Source organism: Haemaphysalis longicornis, unplaced genomic scaffold, assembly GCF_048455015.1.
Source record: "Haemaphysalis longicornis isolate Haplotype H1 unplaced genomic scaffold, Haemaphysalis longicornis Haplotype H1 scaffold_9, whole genome shotgun sequence".
Lineage (NCBI taxonomy): Eukaryota > Metazoa > Arthropoda > Arachnida > Ixodida > Ixodidae > Haemaphysalis > Haemaphysalis longicornis.
This window is the reverse complement of record NW_027526460.1, coordinates 95,312,206-95,339,883: the sequence shown is the minus strand read 5'-3', so window position 1 is coordinate 95,339,883 and position 27,678 is coordinate 95,312,206. Positions and strand designations below refer to the sequence as shown.

The following is a 27,678-nucleotide window of genomic DNA, read 5'->3' as shown; positions in this document are numbered from 1 at the left end:
CCAATATCGAGACATTGTCGCCTCGAACCGGTCTACACAGGTATACTGCGCACAGTATTCAATTTGGAGGAGTCCATTTCGCCTCGAAGTTGAGTGGCTGGATAGAAATATGCCTCACCTGCCACGCGGCCATTATCTTATTGTACCTTTATCAAACGCCGTGCCTGAAATATTTATTTGCAGGTCCGCGGACTTTTATTACCCCACGCGAGCTCATAGCGCTACTGTACCATTATAATTATTTTTATTTGTGTCACACCTTTTTATATATCCACTCGTTCGAATTAGCAGAGTTGGCTGGCGCGTGCCGTACCCCGTGTGTCGTCCACCTTCGTCCGTAAAGTTATTTGCCGCTGCATTTACCCATCGTAAGTGTGTCAGGTCTCTCTGTATTCGTATACAAATCATGTCATTTCGTCCCGTACTTTCTTTGTTACGTAAGCATTCTTTGTGGAGTGTCCCAGAACACCAACCGTGCAACGCCTGTATCTGCGGAAAAATGCATAATTAACTAAGGTAACGCATCTAATTGTTTAAGAGTGCGAATGTTGAATGTTTGTCAAAGTAAATTTAAAAACCAATAGACACAAGCAAAAAGAAAACTGTTGAACTAACAAAATAAAAGAAGTCTATCATATATAGACCGCCCTCACGCGGTTAAGACAGAAATAAAAAAGAAGCCGTAATTACAAACTGAAAGACGAAAAAAATAGTGAAAAGCAATGAACGTGTAATAAACAATGGTTAACTGACGAAGTTAAGACGTTCAGTTGTTATAATAGTGTAAATATAAACCATTTGTAGAAAACAGAACGAACAAAAAAAAAAAAACGAAAGGATAAGTCGCCTAATTTGGCTACTCATTTGAGTAACAATTTGACTACATGTATTAAAAAATAAATAAAATAAAAATAAAGTAAATGGACCCATAGAATAAGAACGAAACAAAAAAAATCATATAAGTCAGAATGAAGGGAACCGGCGCACTAGAGATTTGCGACATATTAGACATTTGTGGACATTTCTCGGAAATTCTGTACACTTTTTTTTTTTCTATTTCGCGCCGGGGCTTCAGTGAATCGCAGCCATTGTGCGGCGAAGCCGTTCGGGCGCCTTGACATTTGCGCACTCGCCTTCTGCGTCTCGTTAAACGGCGCGCCTAACGTGACGCACCGCGCCGAAAGGCCACACGAAGCGCCTAGCGAGAACGTCGTCGTTTTGTTCGTTCGCAGAGCTTCTACTCAGCGTTGCCTTTCACGGGGAACGGAAGGGTGAGCGTTTCTGGCTACATTTTTTCTCGATTTAATTCCGCGTCGTGCTGTTGCGCAACGCGTTCTGTCTAATCCTCATCGCCTCGCAAAACATGCCTTCACTTTTTGCTCTTGGTGCGCGGAGGTTTATTATATATGCCGCGCGGCGAAGCCTTCGCGCGATACCCAGCGGGCCTCGGCTTCGCAATGGTGGCCTTTCACGTGCTCCAAGGGTTCGTGCATCGTGCGAAGCACGTGTGCACTTATCGTGATGCTGTTTTAAGGGCAGAGCACTTTAGGGGCTCGCCTTGTCGTCGTAGCTCGCTTGCTGGACCCAAGCGTTCCGTCGTAGCGGCTGTCGTCGCGGCGTAACCCAGAGGTTTCGAAGGCTAAGCGGTTTATATAGTCACAACCGTTCGAACCTCGTGAACCGCTGGCGCTTGTCATACATGTCCCTGTTGTTTAGCGCAAAGAAAACTGCAGGTACGTTTGAGGCAAAATATGCGTAATTAACCGGCAGCGCCCACGTTCATTTAGTTAGGAACGCTCGTTGGGTTGGTTTTTACGATAGTAAACGAACAAAAGTGGCGTTGCAATGATGGCACGTTCGGGAGGAAAAGCAAGCACAAAAAGAGCAGAAGTCCCGCTGGCGCTGTGTCAGGCAGGGGGCGCGCGAGCACTGCTAAGGCGGGAAATTTGAAATGCAGCAGTGAGCGGATAATGGCGCTGCAGCCCATTATGGCGAATCACTGCTCTGCATTTCCGACACCTTTCACATTGAGGGGAACGGCTTTAATTTTTTTTTTTTTTAGAAGCGGGGTGCTACTGTCGACTTCGCGAATGTTCCGCGAATTCGCGGCGTTGTTTTGCGTATAGAGGTCGGCGACGTATACGCGCGCGTATAGAGCTCGAGCTTATGCGAATCACCACGATTCTAATATATCGTTGAAAATTGGTAACCATGCTGCTACGTATTCGAAGAAATAGAAACGGGAGTTAGCGATAGCAAAGTAAGCAGACTTCTGTAGTTGAAATCACTGTTAATGTCACTTTAGGACCCGCCGCAGTGGCTCAGCGGCGGAGGCGTTGTGTTGCTGAGCTCGAGGACGCGGGTTCGATGCCGGCTGCAGCGGCTGTTTTTCTGACGGAGGCGAGAAGCGAAAAACGTCCGTGTGTCGAAATTTCGGCGCACGATGAAGATCCCAGCAGGGAGTCAAAGTTGTCCAGCACGGCGCGCCTCGGTTAGCCTCGACGCGTAAAACCCCCTAATTTGAATTTCACCGTTGGACACAGTAACGCTGGCGAAAAATGCGAGCGAACTGTGAGCATTGAAGTGAAGAATACCGGGTAATTTTAGTCGAGTTTACGTTTTCTCTTCTAGTTTTAGTACTAAACACAGTTGCGCTGTCTATTATTATGTTAACTTGCAAACTGTATATGCATTATCGCTCTCACAGCCATCACCGTTGCTTGCCTACATGTAGGTGTACGCCGTACATGCCGTGCATGATAGATGATAGCGTCACTATATCGAATTTCGTGAGGCAGTGCTGACAGCGAAAACGCGACGCTTTTCCACATAATAGAAAAGCGGAGGGGTACTGCTGATTGGGCCACTACTCAAGTTCGAGCTCGATCAGGGCGGTAGTCGGTTTTTCTTTTGTCTCTCCTATTTTTGATCACATGACCTACTAGGTGGAGGATGAAGAACGGCGGTTCTTTGCGACAGAAACGCTCGTACTGCGCCCACCACCCCCCCTTCCCCAAGCGTCCGACAACACGAGAGAAAGCTGACGCATCATTTAGATAACTCCCAGGGGGAGTTTCTGCGTGATTTTAACAGCAGCGCTGTTTAAGCCTTCAGTTCCGGCCGTATAGCGTTACCAGAAAAAATACAAAGAAAAAAAGACCGAGCGCACGTGGGCGTGTGCCTCGTGAGGAGCGCCCAGCGTCGGCCAGGCTTGCGCCACGTGAGGAGTTCGCAAAAAACGAAGAAAAAAAGCGCGTCATCCCTATTTCATATTTGCCGCGCTTTCGAGGCGCTTTTTCAAAGAAAGTGCTACGAGTTGTGCCGCGCCTGCGCCAGATGGCGCCACGGGTCCCGCGACCGAGAGAAGACGCAGTGAAACATCCCCCTCGCGGGGGGCACGATCAAATGCAGAGCATTTCCGGGGGCGCACGACGTTAAGTAGTTTGCGTTACGTTAATGTTGTTACACTTGTGGCAACTGCTGACGAGAGAGCGCTCGTCAGCAGTAATTTGAATGAGTCAACGATATAAGGCGCGTTCGTAGCGTCCCAATCTGTGTCGGCTTGTAACCTAGTTTTTCGTTTGAGACGAACGGTAATAAAGAAAAAAAAAGCTTTGTGGCGCAGTGGGTAGAGCACCATGAACATTGCGTTCCGCCCGCAGGGTCGAGGGATCGAAACCGGGCGCCGGATAGTATTTTTTTTTTATATAGTAGGGACAAGGACGGTGCGGACTACGGACGTCAACGCGGGTGACATCGTGAGTTACTGAAATGCTCTGCATTTAAAATACCGGGCGCTCGTCAGCGTGCGCCTCGTGAGGAGCGCTCGGCGTCGGCCAGTCGACCTTCGGGAACACTATGCCCAGCGTTCCAGGCGTGATCTTTCGCGTGCTCTTCTCCTCGCCAGTTCACGTGCATTAGCGCCTGAAGTGGGGAGCACAGACGCCGAGTTCACGCTGCACACGCCGAGTTCGCGAAGCCGGTTTCCGCGGTTCCAGGGCGTGCTAAAGCGTGCCACTTTGTGAGAGATGTGTAAAGCCTGCGGACGAAACGATCCGGGCCTGCTAGTCGTCGACAACTTTCAGCGGCAAGTTCGTAAATCCATGTGAGGCGCAACAGCTTGGTCTCCGACTAAGGGAGAGTGGCTGCCAGCTCTTTTGTTTTTCCAACCTTGCACCACTAATGCAAGTTGCGGCAGTTTTTGTTTTAATGTCCGCCCTTTATTTACTTAAAGACGAAGAAAACGTAGGAATAATAAACCGTTTATAAACGCCATTCCCGCTCCCCGGTTGCGGGAGTACCATCATGACTGGGCCTCTTTTTGGCCAGTGATGCGGGTGTTGTTGCAGGTTCCGCTGCCTTTAGAAGCGTGTAGTTGAACCTGCAGCTGGCCATTTCCCCCATCATTCTCACCGTCAAACGTTGTTTGTTAGTAACGTCGGGGCCGAAATCGTCTGGTGATTGCGAGGGAGGGACCCTTGTCAGTTCGCTGTCGCTCTATTCCTGACCCGCGCGGTCGAGAGGTAGCGAAAGGAGAGCAGTCCTTGACACGATGGACCCTTTCACGCATGTTTGCACGCATGTCGTTCGCCTCTGTTCCTGAGCTGATAACGGGTTCACCGAGGTATTGCGGGAGACAACGAGATTAGAGATAACGAACGAAACAAGTTACGCAAGTCTGTTGACCTCGTATTTACCAAGCCTTAAGCGGCGGAAAAAAGGCCACAGAGCGTCACATAGGCAGCTGGTAGTGGATATAAAGCGAGGTGTACAGTTGCCGACCTCCTTTGTGAAGCCTTGGACCCCAATGCATTTGTACTAACTCGCGTGCCTATTGACTGAGTGTACGTTTTCGTTTCTTATGGATGTTATAAAAAAAAAAAAAATCAAACGCCCCTTCGTCTAACGACAGCGATGGTTGAGACGCTCAGCTTTGTCGCGAGGGGTTGGTTCGCTGTTGCTGGGGTCGCAGGGGTTCACAGTGTTGGTGACAGGACGGTCGCCGTCAGTGTGACCAAGAAAGCTTCGACCGGGTCGGAATGGCGCAGTTGCATAGACATCGGATTCATAACGCGAAGGACCCAGGTTCGATTCCGACCACGGAAGCGTTTTCTTTCATGAGGCGCTGATGTGCCTTCGCTTATCATCATCATCGTTTTGTGAAACCCATTGTGAAAAGTTGGTTTTCCTGCAGTGCTTGTTGGTGATGGGACGGTCGACATTAGCGAGGCATAGAAAGGTCAGCTTTAATAATCTCATCATCATCATCATCATCATCATCAGCCTATCTACGCCCACTGTAGGGCAAAGGCCTCTCCCATAGATCCTGGGAGAGGCATTTCCCGGTCCTGTGCTAACTGCGACCAATTTATTCCCTCAAAACTTCTTGATCTCATCCGCCCACCTAACTTTCTGCCGTCCCCTGCCACGCTTGCCTTCTTTAGGGATCCGCTCTCTTACCCTGAATGTCCAACGCTTATCTTGCCTTCGCATTACATGCCCTGCCCACGTCCATTTCTTCTTGATTTCTACTAATATGTCCTTAACACGAGTTTGTTCCCTGACCCGCTCCGCTCTCTTCTTGTCCCTTAATGTTACACCTATCATCTTCCGTTCCACATGCTCGCTGAGTCATCCTCAATTTAAGTTGAACCCTCTTAGTGAGCCTCCAAGTTTCCGCCCCGTAGGTGAGTACCGTAATGTAACTTTAATAATGGAACTACAACTTAATCCACACGGGACGCGTATCACGTACATAAATGTGTGAGAGAGAGAGAGAGAGAGAGAGAGAGAGAGAGAGAGAGAGAGAGAGAGAGAGAGAGAGAGAGAGAGAGAGAGAGAGAGAGAGAGAGAGAGAGAGAGAGAGAGAGAGAGAGAGAGAGAGAGAGATGGGGATGGGGTTGGGGATGGGGATGGGGATGGGTCGGCGAAGAGGTCTGCGTAACGCACAAAGGCTCACCCTGCGACTTTCTAGTAGCCCAGAAGACATGCCATCGCCTACGATTGCCTAAGTGCGTAAACCATTCTGCTATGATTGCCTTGGTGCTCCGTGTTTAAGGTGACTAGGACCCTTCAAGCTGTTTCTACAGCTCCTTTTTTTCTCTGGTGTACCCTACTACTTGGTTGTGATCAAGACTCAACTCCAACCGCCCCTGACCAAAACCTGACCGACTGCATGTCCTCTTCTGCAACAAAATGTATCAGCGCACCCATTTATGGAGTGCATGTTAAGTCAGTCCTTATTAGGGCTGCTGATTAAAATCATTCGCAGTTCCGTCGCACTACAGGTTCCGACCGACTTCGTCGCAGTGCGCGAGCGGCTCCCCGCGTTACGCTTTATTGACTACAGTTCCCTCTCTGCGTCGCAGTGCCGCGCGCGGCGCTCTTTTTGCTCAACGCACACGACGTAACCGGCGGAGAAATGGCACCGCCAAGGCCTCCTCGTTAGCGATACAGCGCGGACATCTTTCTCAGCCCCCACTTTAAACCTGTCCTGCAGGCATCGGTGTCTTGCAGACGACGATCTGTGTTGTCAGCCTATCAGAAAGGGCCCGTTCTTATCATGAAACCCTGAACTAAGTATGCTAATCCAACTGGGCAGGCCTTGTCACTTCGGCGGTGATGGCGCGACACGAGGCAGCCACGTTACGACAGGTTATTGCGTCATGGGCTGCGAAGTCGCGTTGCGCGCGTTTTTTTTTTTTTTTCTTCGATCGCATAAAACGGGGCTGGTAGTGGCTCGCTGCTTATTTATATATGCGCTACCGAAGAGACGCAACGCAGGCACTTCTTAATTCGATAAGGCGGCACTGCGTGTGCATGATGATTTCTTTCTTTATTTCCTTCTTTCGCTGAGTGGGCGTTGCCCGTGCCAAGGTTGGGAGCCTGAGAGCCCGTTGCATTTAGGTCAGCGTTGCGTAGGTTATGGTTATACGCGACGTTCACTTTCTGCGCGTCGCCTTATTTTTTGATTCGTTATCGTTCGTCGCATGATAATGCGCGGTTTACGATAACTGTTGAGCAATTCTGACTTCCCTGGAAACTTTATCGCCACTCTGTGGAGTGTACTTGTTCTTATCGTCTCGTCCGATCTGTTTCGGAGAACGTTGCGTAACTATTATTTCGCTGGAAAGCTTTTAACGACGATAAAGTGTGATAACAACCTCTGACAGATGTCCTTCCATTTTTGGTTGTGCGGCAGTAGCGGTAGATGTTGCTTTTTTTTTTTTTTTTTTTTCTGAATGCTCTAAGTTTCTCGGTATGTCGGAGCTCGTGCGACTGTACGGCGCTTCTGCGCATGCATATATTAACGCTAAATGACGAGTCCTACGTGGTTGTTATAAGGGCAGGCCAAAAGTTAAAACCGGCAATGTTGAAATCGCTGACGTAATTCTTCAGGATTTTGTTGTCTTGAAAAAATCTGCCTGTGGTCGTACATCACCTCCTTTCTCGCCTCCGTGCCTTGCGGAAAACCGTGGGGATGGGTATTTCATTTTTTATGCATTTCATAAATGCTTTTCACTCTCCGAAAGTGACCTAGATTATAATGGAGTCAAGACGCTCTTTTTTTGCCAGGACAAATAATTACTTGCGGCTATTGCTTGTGGATCGCTAAAGCTTTCACCGGTGGTTGGACGTTGCTTCCTGAATGATAGGATCAGTTATTTTCTGACGAAGGAAGCAGTACTTTCAACGCCGGGTAAAAAAAATGTGCAGGAAGGTAGTTATAAAGCGTTGCTAATGTCGCTCGCTTTTGGATTCACGGCAGTGTCAATTTCAGAAGATTCAATTGACTAGGAGGATAGAGCTGTTCAAATTAGTATTGTCACTATCATGCGAATTTACGCGGACAGGCTGTCGTCAGTATGCAAAATTTGCGATGGCACCGACGAAAATATCGCACAGTTAGTTTCAATCTTTCCGGTCTTCCAAAGGCGTGCCGAGGTGGTCATCGGTGTCTGCAAGACATTTTCCCTCCCCCAAGAGCGACAAAGGGTTTTGGAAAAAAGCAGTGCTGGGCGGAAAATAATGTAAACGATTTAAAACAAATAATTCAATAAACGATTTGAAAACGAGAACGTTAAACGATGCTCACGACTGTTGAATAAAACGGATTGAAATAACCATTTTTTTTTTCGCTGTCCTCTATATAGCCCATTAAGAATGTACAGAATTTCGAGAATGGTCTACTAATGCGTAGGCATTTCCACGCCGCTTTTTATCCTTTTGTTCCGACTAATAATGTGCATGTACACTGTATTAAAATGATTTAATGTGTCAACTATATGCAGCTTTGTGTTGATACGGGGCGTTACAGTGTTGGTGCTTTTTCACGATTTTTTATTCGTCCTTCGGATTTGTTTTTTTTAGAGCTTTTGTCTTTGTCTTTGTCCTGCGAGGTCGTGGTATAAGATCCATCGCGCGTTTTTTGCTAATAAACGTTAAAAACTATGCACCGGCAGCACGTGGAAAATTTCAGAGCCAGTAAGGAAGGACTTCCGGCCGCAACTCCGAATTTTTTTAGCTTTATCAGAAATTTCATTTTATGCGGAGTGTTTCATGGTCCCCATGTTCACTGCATAAAGAGCACATCATCTCCGCTTTTAAAGAAGTCGCTTATAACGAAGCAAGTTTTTTCTTATTCGTTAAAACGGTGTGTACAGTATGTGGTGGGTGTTTCGCCGTTTATGAGCGATGAAGCTCTGTAGCGTTGAAAGAGCGGCCTCTATAGCTGTATATCCGAGCAAGAAGGTCAGACAGCTGTTCCTGGCGTTCCTTTCTGCATGTGCACTCCGAGACGTACATACGTTGCGTTTATGACATTCAGTCAGTGTGTATTTGTACAGGGAACCCTGACGCATGCAGCGTTCACGCCCTGTTGGCCGGTAGGTACGTTAGCTCGCCTGACGACGAGGGCAGTGCGGGAAAAATTAGCAGTGGCTTAGCTCGGCTATGGGGGTATACGTAGCGGGAGCTAAGGTTCAGCTGGTTATTCTTAGGTTTCCTGGTTGTCTAGGATTAGCTGATTATCATGCTTACTGCTGCTAGAACGATTTACAATCCAATCCAATCCAATTTAATCCAGTCCAATCCAGTCGCGGCGGCGGCGGCTCCGGCGCGCCAGCTGTGCGCCGTGAGACGTCACTGCTCCTCGCGCATGCGCAGCACGGCTCTCCAGGACATGCAAAACTGCTCAAACTGCTCAACCTCGGCCAGTGTAGCTCACACTAGAAAAGGAGGGGAAATCCCTGGTAAACCGGGAGGAGACGCATGCCTGACAGTAAATTCGGCAATAAAAAACAGAATAACCGTCCCTCGGGGCGTGTTTGCGGGTGTCAAGCTTGTGTAATCGCGGAGCGCATTTGAAGGTCCCGGCGACGTGCTATAACGTTGTCGCTGACAGCGCTCACATATAAGCGCCGGCGTTATATACACGTGGTGTCGGCGGCGCGTTTATTCGGGGACGCTGAACTTAACGCTGTTTTTTGACATTGAATGACGTTTCTGAAGCCGCCGTTGAAGCATAGCGTCTTTCTTTCTCTGTGGTTTAAGTACGCTAGTTTCTCTCGCAACGGCTCCGGCAGTGACGTGAGAAGGCGGCGGTGGTCTCTGTCGAAACCTTAAGAGCGTCTTCGGCTGCCCCGCGTTCTCTTGAAGAGTGTTATTGACCTGCTGTAACATTTATTGCGAGCGACTTGTCTTGTCAACCGTTTTGATGACTTTGTGCGCCGCGGCGCGTGTATACGTTTCCCAAGAACACTTGAGCAATCGGCGATCGGGTGGCTGTCCTCACTGCCTGCACGGGTGTCGGGTATTCGCTTGTTTTATTTATTTACGAGTACACCGCGGTCTCTGTGCGAGACCAAGCAGGTGTGAAGTGATGTTAACACGATCGCCTTTTCTTTACACTGTATTAATTTTTACGCCACATTCGCTTTAAAAAAAATGCGCAGCTCTTTTTTTATTGAGGGCTGCGGGAAGTTACGTTTCTGTTACATGTATGATATTATTGGGTTAGGGTTATTCTTGAGAAATCTTGCTTGTAGATTGCTCCTTACGAGGCGGCGTGGCCAAGTGATGCGTCTATTGCCGTTTTATTCAACGTATGCCTCCGCGTATCTGTTTTGCAGGGTCGGCCAGCAGTGAACGGAGCGGCGGCGGCCGCACATCCAAACAGGGGTTCAAAACTAGCGGTAAGCTCAGCTCCCTATTGCCTTTCCCGCCGTCGTAGCGAATGTTTCGTACGTGTAAGCTTACAGCGCCGAAAAGGAGGCTATAGCTGAAAATGAAGTGCTACCGAGTACGAAGCAAAGTTGGGTTTGCTGAAGCACTCGTACAATGTAAAGCGCTTCGTTTTCTGCGAAGTATATGTAAGCATGAATCAAGGAAGACAGCTTCTTTGGCTGGCCTCAAGGAGTGGTTCTCAGCGTGCGTTCGATTCTGAACGTTTCGAGGTGTTTCTTCTAAACTGTGCTTTCGGACGAAAATAAAAGGAGCGCTTTCGTACACTCTAACCTCGTTATAACGGAGTAGTATCGGGACAGTAAGTTAGTTCGCGATATCCGATATTCGTTGTAACAGTATAGCTAAAAATCGGTTCGAACCAATCGGTAATCTGGCTCCCGCAAAAATCCTTGACACGAAAACGCGTTATTTTAATTTTCGAACCCACTATAAACACGGTAACCCTTATCTTTGTCCTTGTGGCATTTCAAGCTCAATAAACCAGAACGTCAAAACGGGAAATTGCAACAGAACAATGTTTTTCATTTGTCAAAACTGGCCTGCGTTCCTATTTTTTTCGAGGAAGGATGTGATGTTCACAGCACTGAGCAGTATGAAGTTTTCCACAGTTTCCATGAACAAAGGGGCCTTTTCTACTTTGCAGTTTCGGACGCGGGGGGTTTTTCCAAGTGGCTTCTCAGCCTACTGGTCAAATATTTCTTCGTACCCGCCGCGGTGGCTCACTGGCTAAGGCGTTGCGCTGCTGAGCACAAGGTCGCGGGTTCGATTCCCGGCCGCGGCGGCCGCTTTTCTGATGGAGGCGAAAAGCAAAAACGCCCGTGTGTACGAGATTTCGGCGCACGTTAAAGATCCCCAGGCGGTCAAAATTAATCCGGAGCCCTCCACTACGGCGCGCCTTATCACCTGCGTTGCGTCGGCGCGTTAAACCCTGAATCAATCAAATATTTCTTCGTTATATCCGATAGTGCACGCGGCTCTCACAGTTTCACTTTCGTTATAAAAGAATAAATGTCATTGCAATGAAGCCTAAACTACCAAATTAAGTTCGTATTTTGTTCGCTATAGCCGATAATTTTCTATATCAATGTTCGTTATAACGAGGTTCAACTGTATATTATGTATACTGCCGTCTCGTCCGTGCGTCAGTTTCCGACCACGCTTGTTCCCTGGTTGCACGGGTGAGACGTTCTCGGAGTTTGCGCAGAGGAGAGGCTCAGCGAAATGCCGGTGAAGGAGAAGGCGATAAGCGGCGCTGATTAGCAGCGTAGCTCCGTTGAGGAGTTCCCGCCAGCAGGAGGAGAGAAAAAAAAAAAGATTGCGCGAGTGCGTACGACGCCGGGGCGAGAAACGGTCGTGTTTGCACGGCGGCATCGCGGATCTAGGCCGGCTCCCTCCCTCCCGGGCAGGCAGGCCGTCGTCGCTCGGCGCTGGGATTTGCGTGCTTCGATGACCCAAATTGCGTGCGCTATGTGCGCGCGTCGCGCCGACCCGGCAGTAAATAACGAGCGGATGTTGTATACGGAACATGCTGGCAGCGCGTATACCCCGCGTCCCCTCTCTCTCATGCGTTTTTTTTTTGTTTTGCTTTGTTTTGCGCGTCACTAGTTCGAGCAGAAAACGGTTTGTTGGCCTTAGCGTCCCTCGGTGCAACGTCGTAACGCTGTGCTTGGAAGCTTCGCATGGCCGTTAGGGAAGGAACAAACGAAGAAAGATAAGAAAAACGAGGGGGGAAATAAAAAGAAAGGTGGGGAGAATGAAAGAGAGAAAGAGATAGTGCAGAAAGAAAGGAGGAACGAAAGAAAGAGAAGGAAAAAGAAAGGAAGAGTGAAGTTGCGTGCTTGCTGCCCTAGGACAGGCCTAGTGTCACTAAACGTAGGTTCAAGATCTTGGCTTAAGATCTTGGGCTCTAGGCAAGTCCGCACAGGCGCATTTAATAGAGGGTCTTCTCTCTCTCTATCTCTCTCTCTCTCTCTCTCTCTCTCTCTCTCTCTCTCTCTCTCTCTCTCTCTCTCTCTCTCTCTCTCTCTCTCTCTCTCTCTCTCTCACTGCACTCGCCGTCGAAAGTGTATGTGTGAAAGGTTGTGTTACACTACACGCATGTGTAGTGAAAATTAGGCTATAAGATGATGTTTCGTTTTCGTGTGGCCGCACCTACAGCCACTCATTTCACAGCGCCACGCTGTATGTACCAAACGCGATTGGTCAGAGCCGAAACAATGCGCTCAATCTCTAAGGCGCGCTATATAAATGTAGTTCAAAATGTTGCATGAAATGACGAATGGTAGCTCATTTTTCTCTTCTGCTGCCGTCGAAACCATGCCTCGTAGCTATAAGTGCACTGTTTTCTGCAAATCCCCCGAGCCGCCTTTTTCATAGGGATGAACCTTTGAACTGCGGCGCGCAATACGGAACAAAGCGCGCTAAATTGATAATTTCGTTTTTACGAAGCAAAATGATTTTCTAGGTTGTCTTTGTACTTAGTTTGCAGGGAAATACTAGAGGATGAGGTCACAAGTAAACACTCAACCTAAGTCGTGCGGGTGGGTGTAAGACGTCACCAGAGAAAGACCAGTGATTTGGCGGAAGAATTAAAAATAAAAATTCCGAGGCAAGAACGACTGAAGGAGCGTTTAAGAAGCCTTCCAGTGGACACAAACAGGCTAATAAAGAAGATCAGAGTGTAAAGTTCAGAGGGTAATAAAAAGAATTGCGCCCCCCCCCCCCCCCGCACACGCACGCACACACACACGCACGCACACACACACACACACACACACACACACACACACACACACACACACACACACGCACACGCACGCACGCACGCACGCACGCACACACGCGCGCGGACGGACGGACGGACGGACGGACCATTCTACCCTGTGGGGAAGCCCAGCGAAGCTGGCGTTCCGATGGGATTTGCTATGTTGAGGTTTAGCTATATTGGGACTTTCTATATTGAATTATAAAGTCAGTGGCACGATCTCTACGTCTCAGACCAAGGACACACGGGATTGGTGGGTAGAGACAATTACGTTTTATGATAGCGCGGCTACGCCAATCACGGCGCAGTCTCTAGCACGCCGCACAGGTGGCCGCCGAAGAGCGCGCAGCATTGCGCAATGTCAGGGGTGAGAGGGATGCCGCGCGTGGCGAGGATTAAGAATGAATGAATGAATGCATGAATGAATGAATGAATGAATGAATGAATGAATGAATGAATGAATGAATGGCTTTCTTTATTGAGGAGGCCGTACGTCCTGGTTGGGGATATATTCGGGGAAAAAACAACAACAAAGTAACATTGATAGTGCTAATATGTACACGACTCCGGAAAGATGCGGAGGCCGTGAAGAGGTGTATAAAGTGGGGCCCTAACCAAACTCCGTCCGCAGCTGACCATGCTTCGCTGGGCGACGCCCAGTGTGGGAAAGCCAGCTACAAAGACCAACGTTACACCGATCGCTTTAAAGGCGGCTTTACCTCTAAACACTGGTGCTGTGCTGGGAAGACTTATAAGTTGTTATATAAGTTGTCATATCAAAATGGAGAGGTTCTGGGACATTTTTTTTTTTAGTTTTTTCCATTTTTTACACGCTGAAAACTTTTTTTGGTCTGCGCTCGGTCAGCCGCCGGAGGCGTTCTGTTGGATCCTAGCCATTACAGCTTGGCTGTAAAAGAGAAATTAAAGAAAGTGCATCGTGATCTATTATCTCACCGGAATCGTAGCGCCTGCTGCAACCTCGGTCAACCGGGGTTCGCCAAATTATGGTAAGTGTTTTTACGTCACCCACTGGACAGTATAGCAGTGTCGACCTCACCTCGACCTCGCTTCATTGTTCCGGTTGAGTCCTTTCGAGATCGAGTTTTTGAGGTTCAGGTCGCCCTCGCGAGGCCAGGGAGCAGTGAGTGGCGGCTCGGCAGATAACCACGCTCCATCAAAGCCACGCTGATACGTGCATTCTGGTCCTGTCGCGCAGAAAGCGGCACTCAGAGTGGGGCGAAAGTGCAGAGGCACTCAGCGTTGACTGCTTGCCTGCTGCTACTTTTATCGCTGATAGGTGGCACGCCATATTGCTTTACGTTATTGCCGACCACTTGCCCTCCTTACGTTCCGGAGTGGTGGTTGTTGTTGTTGTTGTTGGTCCGAAAAAAAAATGGCTCGTACCCACTCAGGGGGATTGGCCAGGAAATGGGCGCTAACTGAAAGAAGAGGAAAAACTAATTTGGATTAAAAGAACAAAAGTGAATAAATACAGAAAAAAGGTGAGTATGAACGGGAGTAAAAAGATAATAAGTAAACTGGTTGTTGTTGTTGTTGTTGTTGTTGTTGTTGTTCTTCTTCTTCTTCTTCTTCTTCTTCTTCTTCTTCTTCTTCTTCTTCTTCTTCTTCTTCTTCTTCTTCTTCTTCTTCTTTTCTTCTTCTTCTTCTTCTTCTTCTTCTTCTTCTTAAATCAGCGAATTGACAGTAACATTTGACAATTATTGACAATAATCTGGTTAAGTGGGAAAATGGGGGATAACGCCAACTGGAAGCGATCAATACTTTGTACTTGTCTCCTGTCGAACCCCATTTGAGGTCAAAACTGGCGTGTCGGCCTTCAGATAGGAAGTGACAGGGGTTCTGACGACGGGCTGAGGGCCACATAATACTGCCCCGCGGGTCGCAGTTTGCCGACCCCTGCTTTCAGCTACCTTAACCTAAAAGCTGAACGTGAGATGAGAGTGAAAAAGGAGCATGACTGGCTTCGCGTGGTCTCAAAGGGCAGATTTGTTTTAGTGTAATGCGGCAGAGTTAGGCGAAGTTATGGTGTTAGAAATATCTGGCAAAAAGAAATGGTGAGGATACGTTGCAAGAGCTCACGCAGTGCGTTCTTCCTCTCCGGTCGCGTTGTGACAAGTGGTCGATTCGGACGCACGGACTAAAATTTCGTGCTTAGGCAGCCCGAGGAAGGGGCCGTCTTTCCAATACAGACCTTTGAAACGGAAAACTTTAGAACGGGGAACCTGTTGATCACGTTCTCCTTATGGGGATGCGTTCAAGACCCACTGCTCGCGTGCGGTCGATTTCACCGCCGCCCACCCACGCACCGAAGATTCAGAAATCGATGTTCGAATTCTTTTGAGGCTACGAGGAAAATGAGGCATTCTGAGTGAAAGCGGACTTTTTAAGAACGCGGTCGACAGTTTCGCAATGTTCCGCGAATGCAGCTTCAAAAAGAAGAAGAAAAAAAAAGTTTCCGAGATCCCTTTAAGTTGGGACATGCAGCGCGCGAGAAAAAAGATTTTACATGTCGACGGCAATACGCGATACGTCCTGCGAAGGCTTAGCAACGCGTTATATATATATATATATATATATATATATATATATATATGCGCAGGAAACAGTTACCTTAACATAAATACCCGAGAAACGAAAGGGGAGCACAGCTCCGCCGGTAGCGTAAGTGGTCATCGCACCAGACGCGTATTATGGAGGTCGTGGGTTCGGATTCCACCCAGCGGGCATGTTCTTCTCCGCTTTCTTTCTTGTTTCTTTAAAAAAAAATACTGCATCTATTTTAAGGACATCAAATGACGCACCACATTTTTCCCTTTCCTTTCTTTGGCTTTCTTGACTGGCTAACCTTATTTCTGTCGCAATTTACCCAGCCCCTCATTTCCCATTTTGATTGGCTACACACACACACACACACACGCACGCACGCACGCACACGTTGAAATGTATGACGTTTACGTGGGAGATAGGCCTTTATTAATATCATATTTGATAAGGAGGCCAGTCCCCATCCGAGGCGTTAGAAAATTTTGTATGTTTTCCACTGGGACTTTTTAATAGTATAGTTAATCGAACAGCCAGGAAACTTTTTTTTTCTGGAGTACATATTATATGTGTATGTAATTTCCTAGTCCGCGTGCCCGTTTTACGTGCATTGAGGCTGTTACCGATGCCGCGTGCCGTCCTCAAATCAAGCGAAGACAGTATAGAGTGAATTTTCCCGTATTCGGCTTTTAATGAAACCCTGCGGAGAAATCCCTGAGTGTCGTGTGAAACCTTTCTTTGAAAGACGTGCGGGCGCTGTGCGCGTGTATATATCGTCGGCGGTGTGGGGCAGCCCACGCGTGTCGCGCTCTCTGTCTGCCCTGTTTAGACATCGACCTGCCGCCAGACTGAGGCACCCGCCTAAGTGCGGCGAGTCTATTGTTAGCGGCTCTCCTCTTTTGCATGCCAGCTGCACGGACGGGCTACGCTGGAGGCTGGAAAAGGACGAAAAGCGAGCGGAGGGGCGCTTTAAGGGTTTCCACTTACGTAATTCGGTACGCGTTGCTAAGCGCCCGTGAGGTGCGTGGGCGTGCATTGTCTTCGATTTACAGTATCCATTTTCTTGCGTGGTGCGTGCCCCCTAAACTTCGAGGATTCTTGGAAACTGTGTTCTTTCTTTCTTTCTTTTTTTCTTAAACTGCACTCGCTGAAAACGTGTTCTCTCTATGCTCACTTTTACTCAGAATGCAGCATTTCTTTTGTCGCAGTCTCCAAGGATTTCGCATATTGATTTATGCGTCCTCGTTGCGCGCGTTGGCGGTTGTGGGGACGGTTAAGTCGATCACACGTTAGCAGTTGTTCTGACCGCGTAGAGAAAACGGTATTAGCAAGTTTTGTTCGCAGGAAAAGGAGAAAAGCGAGCAGCAAGAATTCCTTTATTATACGGGAGCGCTTTAGAGTTTTCCACTTACGCAATTCGGTACGTGTTGCTACGCCCTCGCGGGTACGTGGGCGTGCATTGTCTTCGATTTAGAGAATCCATTTTCTCGCGCGTTGCGTGCCCCTGAAACTTTAAGGAGTCTCGAAAAGCGCGGTCTTTTTCTCTTTCAGACCGCCTTCGCGGAATGCGTTGCGAAACTGCCGACCGTGCTCGTGTGTAGTTCGCTTTTACTGAGAGTAGGGGATGCAATTTCCCCGTAGCTTCGCAGGAATTCGAATATTGATTTCTGCAGCTCTGTTGGGCTCGTGGGCGGCTGTGAAGCCGACCGCACGTGCGCAGTTGGCCCTGACGGAATCCCCAAGCAGAGAACGGGATCAACAGGTTTCCCGTTTTTAACATTAGCCGTATTCAATTCCTTTCAACGATTTCTATCATATCGCTGGAGATCATCGCCAGCGAGATGTTTAAAATCGTTTATAAAGAATTTTTTTGGACGCTGACTCTCTTTCACAATCGTTCATCGAAATACTTGCACTCCCTTTAAGATATCAGGGCACTTGAGGTCTCTTGGGTTCTTTAAAATACAAGGCCTCTTAAGCTTTATGCAAGAGCTAGAGGGTTTTGTACAACTTCGTGCAGCCATGCTGGTATACTTCTCCACCGCGGCATCGCTCCTCCTCTGAGGGAACCCGCTCTCTTATATTTCAACTGCGCGTTACATACCCCATACCCCCTGTCGAAACGCGATCGTACATGGAACATTTTCCTTTCGTCCCCGCAGTGCCTGCCGCTCATTGTGCCGTCGCCCGTGTAACTTACCACAATTAGGTCTAAAAAAAATTCGCACAAAGGACGCGGCAGGCAATGGCAGGCGCAAACTTCCAACTGATTTTTTAAAAGCGAAAGCTTTCTTAGTGGAACCGATTGCGTCCTTTAAAAAAAAAAAGCTAATACATTTCCCCATAGATCGGCTGGTCGACCGAAAAGCTCTGATAACATGTCTGGACACACGGCGCGTGCGTGAAACCGGGATTCCATTGTGTCAGAGTGGTCACTTGAAAATCGCGAAAAAGGTACGGTTCTAGATGAGGTAGTGCACGCATCGATCATCAGTAGTACAGTGGTGTACTTTTTATCTCATAAACCACGTATCGGTATGGATTTAGATCGTTCAAAGTTTATTTAAAAAAATACAATAATGTACGATTACACAACGTAAGTATAGAAGAGGAGGTCCCAAGGTAAGCAACCGCAGGCGGGACCTCCGAGATGTGTTTACTTAGTTCGCAAAAAATCGTTGCATGGGGTCGTTCTTCGCTTGAGCTTTGTGCCTTTGAAGTTTCGACGATCGATTGGACGCACTTCTAGCGAAGGTTTCGACGCACTTTTGAGGTAGTTTGGATGTGCGAGGGCTTTCGCGCTTCTCTCAACATTCTGTAGGAAAGGATAAGAATTTTTTTTTATTTTCTACACTGAGCGATACATATGTATTTGAAAAGACAAAAAGAACACATTAAGATAATATTGTACAACTTAAATTGGCAGTGCGCATGGCCGCAGTCTCCTATATCATGTACTCTGTACTCCCCCCCCCCCCCCTTCCCCCAGGAAGGCCTAAAATGTTTTGCGGTTAACTGCGGTGGATCATGGGATGGAACACCAACAAGGTCGGCCCCATACGTTATTCAGTGTAACCGCCGCCCGCTTCAGCGGCAAGTCGATCGAGTGTAGACCGTCGCTATAACGAAGCACCGGTGACTGAAAATTATAGCTTCGTTATAACAGATACTTAGTTAAAATCGGGAATGGTTCGCTCTCTATGTGTGCACTGGAGTGAGGATCATGAAACACTTCGAATAAAGCGATATTTCGAACAAGACGATATTGTCATGATGCGAGGGTTAACTGTATTTCCAGAGGGGCGCACACTGAGTGCGCAACCCACTCAGCCCCGAAGTCAATGGAAGAGACTCCCGCATGCATCTCGCGTTTGTCGTCGCGCCAAGCGGGACCTTGTTAGCGGAGCTCGTTGATTGTTCCAGGAACTGCTCGCCAGATACGGGCGTCTCTTGTTTCCTTTGCATTCTCCCTCTTTTTCTCTATGTCCTCTCTGAAATGAGGCGAGAGCCGGGCTCTGACGTCACCGCCCTGACGTCACGCTGCAGTGATGAAGATGAGGCCCCGAAGACGGCGTCGATAACCTAATTAGAATCGTGGGCTGACCTGGCCAAAATGAGAATGCGCGCCCGCATTACGCGGTGACTTGGCTTGGATTGGATTATTTCTCAGAACGTCGACCGTTCATCAGTCCGCAACTTCCCTCGCAAACCATCCCCCTCGTGCGGTTTCTTATAGGACAAGGTTTATTATCTTTACCACCGGCGCGACCTCAGTAACCATGCACCGTCGCATGATGAGTTCTTTTAATTAGGCAGGCGTGCCCGGGCATGGGAGGGGTGACATTCTATTCGATCTTGCTCCGTTAAGACATTCGACAGGTCACTCACCTGGTCACCTCATGTCCGCCATCTCAAAGAGAAGCTTACCTCAATCGCCCGTATATTCAGTATGCTCTCCAGAAACTCCGGCGCTTGCTCCGTTAACTCTCTCCTTCGGCTCTACGAAGCGCTCTGCGTTGGCCTCATACGCTACAGCATCGCCATTTTGGGCCCCCTTTCTAAAGGAACTATCAAGGCTCTAGAGTCCATGCAAGCACAGATCTTGAGGACTTGCATTGGTGTTCCGAAAACTACCTCTACTTTTGGAACATTGACGGAATGCCGACGTCTGTCACCCTTGGCTCTCGGCACGCAGGAGCTTCTCCGCGTGCGACTGCGTATTGTGGCCAGGCAATGTGACCACCCTTTAGCGCCAAGTTCGGTCCCTGAAGTGTGCTACTTCCTGCCGCAGCATTACCAGCCGCCATCACTTCATCTCCACCCGCCCTGGATGTTCCCGCCCATGAAAATAGTGACCACGGGGCCCGGAATTACACGCAAGGAGCATATTCCACCTGCCGCTCTACGGTTTTTTGCTCTTGAATATATGTACAACACATACGGAGGTCATACACATCTGTACACTGATGGATCGGTGTCATCCACATCATCCACGGTCGCAGTGTGGATACCCTCGTCCCGCACCACCCTCAGTGCCATGCTCAGCCACAAAACATCATCTACGGCTGCCGAACTTGCAGCTCTGCGGATGGCCTTGGCTCACATCATCGAGCAGACGGCACGCGCGTGGGCCATCTTCACGGACTCTCGGGCTGCACTGCAATGTCTGGCGTCTTTCCCCAAAGATCAGCTTGTGCTTGATGTACAAGCTTTACATCTTCAAGCTCTGCAAGCGCATCATCAAATAGCACTTCAGTGGCTCCCTGCCCATTGCGGGATAACTCGAAATGTGAAGGCGGACGTTGCAGCATCCACAGCGCATAACCAACGCGGATCAAAAATACCGGTGCCATTTTCTCGCAAAGATGCTTCAGCCCTTGCATCCAGTGTGGCATGGAGCATGCAGCGATCGCTTTGGGCAGACGCATCCCGTCATTACGCGCCCCTCTACTCTATCGACCCGCATTGTAATTTTAAGATGCCACCTGGACTATCCAAGCATGATGAAGCAGTACTGCACCGCATGCGGTTGAACGTCGCCTACACGCGATACCACTGCTACAAAATCAACCAGTGCTCCTCGCCTCTGTGCCCACAGTGTGGTGTGCGTGAAGACCTCCAACACCTAATATGTGACTGTGTGCGTTTTACTACACAAAGAGTGTCTCTCGCAGTGTCCCTGGGCCGGCCGCTGTCCGCAAAACTAGAACTGGGGGACGTATTAGGTCCTTGGAACTCTTCCAAACGTGCCTCTCGTGCAACGAAAGCCTTATTGGCATACCTAAAAGACACAAGTCTTGATCAGACTTTGTAATTAGTTAAATCATATGTATTCCTCTTCATCATTATAATCATCATCGTCATCGAATTCATCTGGCGTGGCAAGCCAGGCATCTTAGCTGGGCCGACATCGCCAGTTTTCATTAAAGATTGCTCTCTCTCTCTCTCTCTCTCTCTCTCTCTCTCTCTCTCTCTCTCTCTCTCTCTCTCTCTCTCTCTCTCTCTCTCTCTCTCTCTCTCTCTCTCTCTACTGCGGGACTCCCACAGGCCACTCCACCATGTGTATGAAAGCTGTCGCACTTACAGCCAATAATTAAAGCTTACGGACCACGAAAGTGGCGGTGGTGGCCAAGTATGTGTGTGTGTGTGTCTGCGCATGCGCGTGTTCAGAGTCATCCGATTTTCTTAAACTGTATTACGTGGTCCGTAAACATTTTTCCTTGACTTCGGGCATCTCTATTCTGGAAATATTGACAGCGTTGACTGTGGGACATTGGCGGTGGGTCACTAATAGATTAAAAAAAAAGTGGCCACACCGTCAACTGTCCCGCAGTCAACGCTGTCAATATTTCCAGAGTAGAGATGCCCAAAGTCAAGCACAAAAGTTTACGGACCACGTAAGACAGTTTAAGATAATCGGATGACTCTGAACACGCGCATGCGCAGACACACACACACACACACTTGCCCACCACCGCCGCGGTGGCTTAGTGGCTAAAGCGTTGCGCTGCTGAGCACGAGGACGCGGGTTCGAGTCCCGGCCGCGGCGGCCGCTTTTATGATGGAGGCAAAAAGCAAAAACGCCCGTGTGCACGAGATTTCGGCGCACGTTAAAGATCCCCAGACGGCCAAAATTAATCCGGAGCCCTCCACTACGGCGCGCCTCATCGCCTCCGTTGTGTCTTCGCGTTAAACCCTACAATCAATCACCAAATATAATACAAAAGTACTATTTCGTGAGCGCACATAAAAGACGTTGACGTAGTCCGTAGGTCTGGTGCCCATTTGCGGTGCTGACTATAGGCAGCCAATTGCAAGGTCCGTGCAGGCTACACTTCGTCTGGGCGGTAACAAGGCTGATCGCTGTGGCCCTGATGAACGCTGGATCAGGTGTTGCGTGTTTGCGTAGCAAGCTTGTTGGCGTCACCTCGTTTCTCCGAAGCTGCCGTCCGCTGACTTGTACGTGGAAAAAGGCGGGCCACTTGCGCAGGCGTCCAGGCAGTCACGGGTGTCCGTCCGTTCCTTCCCAGAAGCCGAGGCGTCAACGCAGAAAGGGTTGTTCGCTGGAACAGAACGGGCCGGAAACGGGATCGCTTGTGTGTGCGGAAGAAACAATAGATCTCACGTGTGTGCTTGCGACGCCTTTTTGCGATGACGCCCGTTACCTACGTTTTGTTACCGTCTCTTAGATTTGTCAGTTCCAGAATATATATATATATATATATATATATATATATATATATATATATATATATATATATATATATATATATATATATATATATATATATATATATATGATAGAGAAGTCGAACTGAAAAACATAACATTCATTCTAACGTTTCGACCAGACCGGCCCCCGGTCGAAACGTTAGAATAAATGTTGTTATGTTTTTCAGTTTGACTTCTCTATCGTACAGCTAACCTCATAGCCAGGAACCTTTTCTCTTAAAGGGGTCGTGAAGAGATTTTCAAAAAAACTGTGTTGTGTGTGCGCTTATAACCGTGGAACCTTGATAAACAAACAATGCATACCCGTTTCGTCGTCCGATATCGGGAAATAGGTAAATAAATGCAGTTGCGGTTTCACCGAGGCTTTCCTCCTCAACTCGTGAAGTGACGTTTCAGTAAGTCAGTAAGCAGCCAATCACAGTTCTCCCTCGTCTGCACAATATGTCGGCATAGGGCGGGCTTGCAAAGGGTCAGATAAAGCTACAACATCGGCGCCATGATGAAACTCGCCCTGCAACTGAACGGGAGACGTCTGATCTCTGATACGACTGATCAACATGGTCGAACTTTCAGTCAACAACACCGGCGAGTGGCGCAGGCAGAAGTAACCACGTTTAATCTAAACTGGGCATTCGTAAACTGTTTACGCTGCTTTCCACGAGTCTAAACTGTCGTTTTGCTAGCCGATATTCTTGCACAAGTTTGCCGACGTCTGTCTCACGTAGCCTGTAATGTGAGTTGCGCGAACGTGAAACTTCTGACCTGACGAGATACATGACCGAACGCTTAAAATGAGAGTTCATTACATAAACGCGTTTATCGAAGGAACTTCGAGTAGTCGGAACTTAAAACCCACTCATTATTCACTCATCAAGCGCAAAAATAACTAGCGAGAACGATACAGCGCCGAGTCGCCGAGTCCCAACATCACGCAGTTCGACGATTGCTTTCCTGTTTCCTGCAATAAACAATGCTGTTAACGCTGTTTTGTTGACTGTATACGCTCCGCTTTGGCTTACTGCAGAAGCGCTCAACAGTAAGTTGGCGGTTAAAGCTCTGGGTAGATTAGAATTTATGAGAACACGACAGACTTCTGGGTTACAAATGCGAAGAGGCTTTTATGCAGCAGTTTTTCGGCGCGCGCGCTTCCCGCGGCGATAGTGTAGTGGATAAAGTGTCCGACTAGGCTGGCCGTAACGTTGGGCTGGCCCGGAGGCCGCAAGTTCGAATCGCACACGGGGCACTTTTTTTTTTTCCTTGAGCGGTCTTGGGCCATTTTACACAAAAAGATAAAATTCCGAAGAGAATTCGGCAAAAGAACGTGAAATTCGGCAGGTAAACTGGCTACAAACTGTACAAACACCCAGTAGGTCTGAGTTCTGCTGCAATGGTTGCCAGACAACTGAAGCGGTCACGACACCGCTCACGTGGATAGAAAACTGTTTTTTGGCAACGAATAAAGGAGGCATTATTTTTACGCTGTGTCTAAAGGTACGTCGGACGTACTCGCAAAATTTCTTAAAGATACGTCGGACGTACCCGCAATATTTCTTAAAGATACGTCGGACGTACCCGCAATATTTCTTAAAGATACGTCGGACGTACCCGCAAGATTTCTTAAAGATACGTCGGACGTACCCGCAAGATTTCTTAAAGATACGTCGGACGTACAGGGCCCAGAGTGGCTCGAAAGCGGCGTTGATCTCGAACCATCGACGGCAAAACCATCACGCGTTTGCTGTATATATGCCAAGAATCTGATGCCTAACATGACGCAGAATGTATTTTTTCCCCTCGTGTTCTCTAGTTGGACCTTATTTGAAGGGGCGGTTAGAGCCTTCGCTGAGGTCAGAGATCGAATGCGGACTACTACGGGTTCTCGCAAGAGGGAAACAAAATCATGTGCGACGCGAGTATCTTTCTTTTTTTTTCCCTCATATGTTTCTGTTTAAAGCCCTAACCACATGGGCGCGAAATCACGCGTCGTGCGAGCGTCGGCGTCGTTCGGCGTCAACGCGCGGGCCCGCAGGAGGCAGGCGAAGTCGCGCGCCAGTCGCTGCGTTGGCGGGCGTTGCTGGACACCTATGCCATCCTGTTGAAGTCGTTTATGAGCAGTTATTGTCGCTTCTTGAACTGCAATTATCAAGACTTTAGCTTTAGCAAGAAAAAAAAATCACTTGGCGTCTTTACTTATTGCTATATATGTTGGCGGGCAAATATTGAAATGCTGCGAAATGTATCTCGAGCCATCACGGTCAAATCTAGCGTCACTAAATAAACAAAATCAGATAGAATGACAAACGAAGACGCACCTCGAACAACTGCTTTACTTGCTACTTGATTTAACCTTCATGTTGCGTACCGACTGCACGTTCGTGAATTCAAATTGTAAGCAAAACAAATTGCAGCGCTGCCTTGATACTGAGGTTACCGTCGAACGTCATTTGTTGGTTGAAAGGCAAGGTACTCTGGCACCCTGTCTGTACCGTGTAAAAAACAGCTGATCAAACCCTCGCCGCAAAAAAAAAAAAAAAAAAGAGTGGATTTGCCGGGATTCGATCCACAGACTTTCAAAACAGTAGGCCGGCTCTCAACCGCTCGACCACGGGAGGAAACGAGAAGTTTTGAAGAATTCGGTGTACCAACTGAGGCTGCCCACGAATAGTGTCGTGTGTGTGCTTTCTTTTGGTCGTATTTGAGAGATTGGAGCAGTGGTAACGCTTGCTTCTTGAGCACCGATCTTGAAGCCGATGACAATAATGCTAGTGCTACAAGCAATGTAACCACAGCTCCCTTATTTGAGCCAACAAAAGCTATCGCACATCCCCGGTCTCCCCTGCGCAAGCCACGGGAGCTACGAATGGAATGGAATGCGCCAGAATTCTGGCGTTGATAACGCTTGCTCGTCACGCACCGATCTTGCTGACAAGCCACATTATGCTAATACTGGATGTGATGTAACCAGAGCTCCCTCATTTAACTCACACAAAGCTATCGCAGATCCCCGATCTCCCCGATGAAAGCCGAACAAGCCACAAATGGATGAGCGCTGGCGAACAGAAATAGCTTGCAATTTGTCTCAAGGCAACCGATTACCGTAAGTTAAAAAGAAATTGATTGTTTTCTGCTGAAAGGAACGACCCCAAACCACGCGAAGACGGACGCTGCCGCTCGCTTTCCGATGCTCTCTCGCGCTGCGTCGATGCCGATATCTGGCGAGCGAAGATATCGGCGTCGCTCCAGTTTCAGCTCGCGTCGCCGTGCATTTCTGGCGACGCGACATTCGACGCGAGAAAACGCTGAACGTACGCTGCATGTTTGGGCTGAGTGAAACCGAATACACCGACGTACTTAACAAAGTTTCACGGATACGTCCGAAGTATATCTTACGTCCGACGTATCTTTAAGAAATTTTGCGGGTACGTCCGACGTATCTTTAAGAAATTTTGCGAATACGTCCGACGTATCTTTAAGAAATTTTGCGGGTACGTCCGACGTACCTTTAGACACAGCGTTATTTTTAAAATATTGGGTTTGCAGATTTGCAGAATATTATACACAAAGAACATTGAACTGCGTTGAACTCTGGAATGTACTTCACATGACGTCATTCTAGTTGCGCTGCCGACCGCCCGTGCGCGCATAGTCGCTTGCGATGCGTCCCAAAACGAGAATTTCAACGGCGCCTCCTAAATTCCAGAAGCAATGAATTGTGAAAATATTTGGGATTTATGTTCTTAAAAGGTCGTTCAAGCAGACAAAATTAATCAAAGACAAATCCATTTTCTCTTCACGACCCCTTTAACTATATATATATGGGGCTATAAAACTTGGAAGATGGTAGGGGGCACACAACAAAAAAATTCGCGACCACGATTGTTGCCCTACCGTCGTTGTTAGTTTTCTTTTCGTGTGATACAATATATGTGTGTGTGTGTGTGTGTGAGGGGGGGGGGCGTGAAAGTCGCGTGCACGACCCTTCACTAGCTCTCCCGCGTGACATACAGTGCGGGGCATGCGGGTGGCATCGGTAACGGCGCCGCCCACGACGCGGCGAGCGAGCTGGTACGTTTCCGCTCATCCCCCCTTGGCGTAGTCCCTCAGGCACCGCTTCTCCTTCACCTGGGCGAGGAACGCGAGGGGAGAAAAGTTCAATCGAAACGGGAACTGACGGCAGAGGTGCCGCACAATCCCCACCCACTTCCCAAAGGTCTTTCGCGCCCTGCGGAACGGAAGTGTTAATCTACAAGGCCAGGACAGGTGCTGCCCTTACGGAAGATTAAGTGGCGACCCCGCGGTGCACCTAAAAGAACTCGTAGCGCCTACCCTACACCATATGCGGACAACACCGATCAATACAAGGAGGGGGACCACGCAGCCACTGTGGCGTGCTGCAGCACAGAGCACCCACGTGACATGTGTGATGTCACTGCGCGCACTATTCTTTTGAGCGCCTGCTAAAAGGCACCCACCGTTCGGGCTCTGTGGCCTCGACGTAGAATACTGAGTACTGGCGCTCACGACTTGGGTTCGAGCCCCAGCAGGTTCTCTTGGTTTTTTTTTGTTTTGTTTTTCACCTTTTTTTTCTAAATTTACTTTTGTTTCTAAACACAAATATTCGTGTCGGGGTCGCGGGTTCCATTCCCGGCCATGGCGCCCGCTTTTCTGATGGAGGCGAAAAGCAAAAAACACCCGTGTGTATGAGATTTCGGCGCATGTTAAAGATCCCCAGGTGGTCAAAATTCATCTGGAGCCCTCCACTACGGCACGCCTCATCGCCTGCGCTGCGTCGGCACGTTAGACCCTGCAATCAATCAATCAATATTGCTGTTGGTTTTGTTTATAATAGGGATTTGGTACGTTTAGGTCGCTTAGGTTTGGGACGCAGCCAATGACGGCATTTAATTACCGTTCTGCATCGCGCGAACTGACATGTCACGTGGGCGATCTGTGCAGCGAAGCGTTTGGAAATACGCCACCCACCCGGATGCAGCGAACACGATCCTTTATTTGTGGGAGTTCGTGCGCGAGGCAGACTTGACCGGGCAATTGTGACGGCCACCCCTATTCCCTTTTCTATTTTTTCTCTTCCACAACTGGGCTACCAAGCCCCCAAATCTCCGTTAAAGTTTCGTTCATTCATTAGAGTTTTAGCATAGCGGGCTCCCTCCGCTAACGTTACGGCGACGGGTAGCGGGGCCCAACTGGGCAGGCGCAAATTCGTACCGGTAAAGGGGGATTAGTTTCGCGAGCCAGCCTTCGCCATGCCCGCGCATTCCTCCTCATCCTCCTCAACCTCCTCACCCTCCCCGCGCGCGCATGCGCAGTAGGGTCCCGCTATCCCGCCGCCGTAGCCTGAGCCTCCGCTAGCCGCT

General features: G+C 48.7%; 1 protein-coding gene across 5 annotated transcripts in view; it reads left to right on the top strand.

The window, feature by feature from the left end:
- Positions 1 to 27,678, top strand: part of LOC144151826 (solute carrier organic anion transporter family member 74D-like) — a 166,923-nt gene that overhangs the window by 100,581 nt on the left and 38,664 nt on the right. For 3 of the 5 annotated variants that reach the window (XM_077682971.1, XM_077682966.1, XM_077682967.1), the window contains exon 3: positions 10,131 to 10,193. The exons of 1 other annotated variant lie outside the window; for it this stretch is intronic. The gene's annotated coding sequence lies outside the window, so the exon portion shown is untranslated. Of the gene's footprint in view, positions 1 to 1,174; positions 1,272 to 10,130; positions 10,194 to 27,678 lie in introns of those variants that run through there. One more of the 5 variants, XM_077682970.1, reaches the window with a different exon arrangement.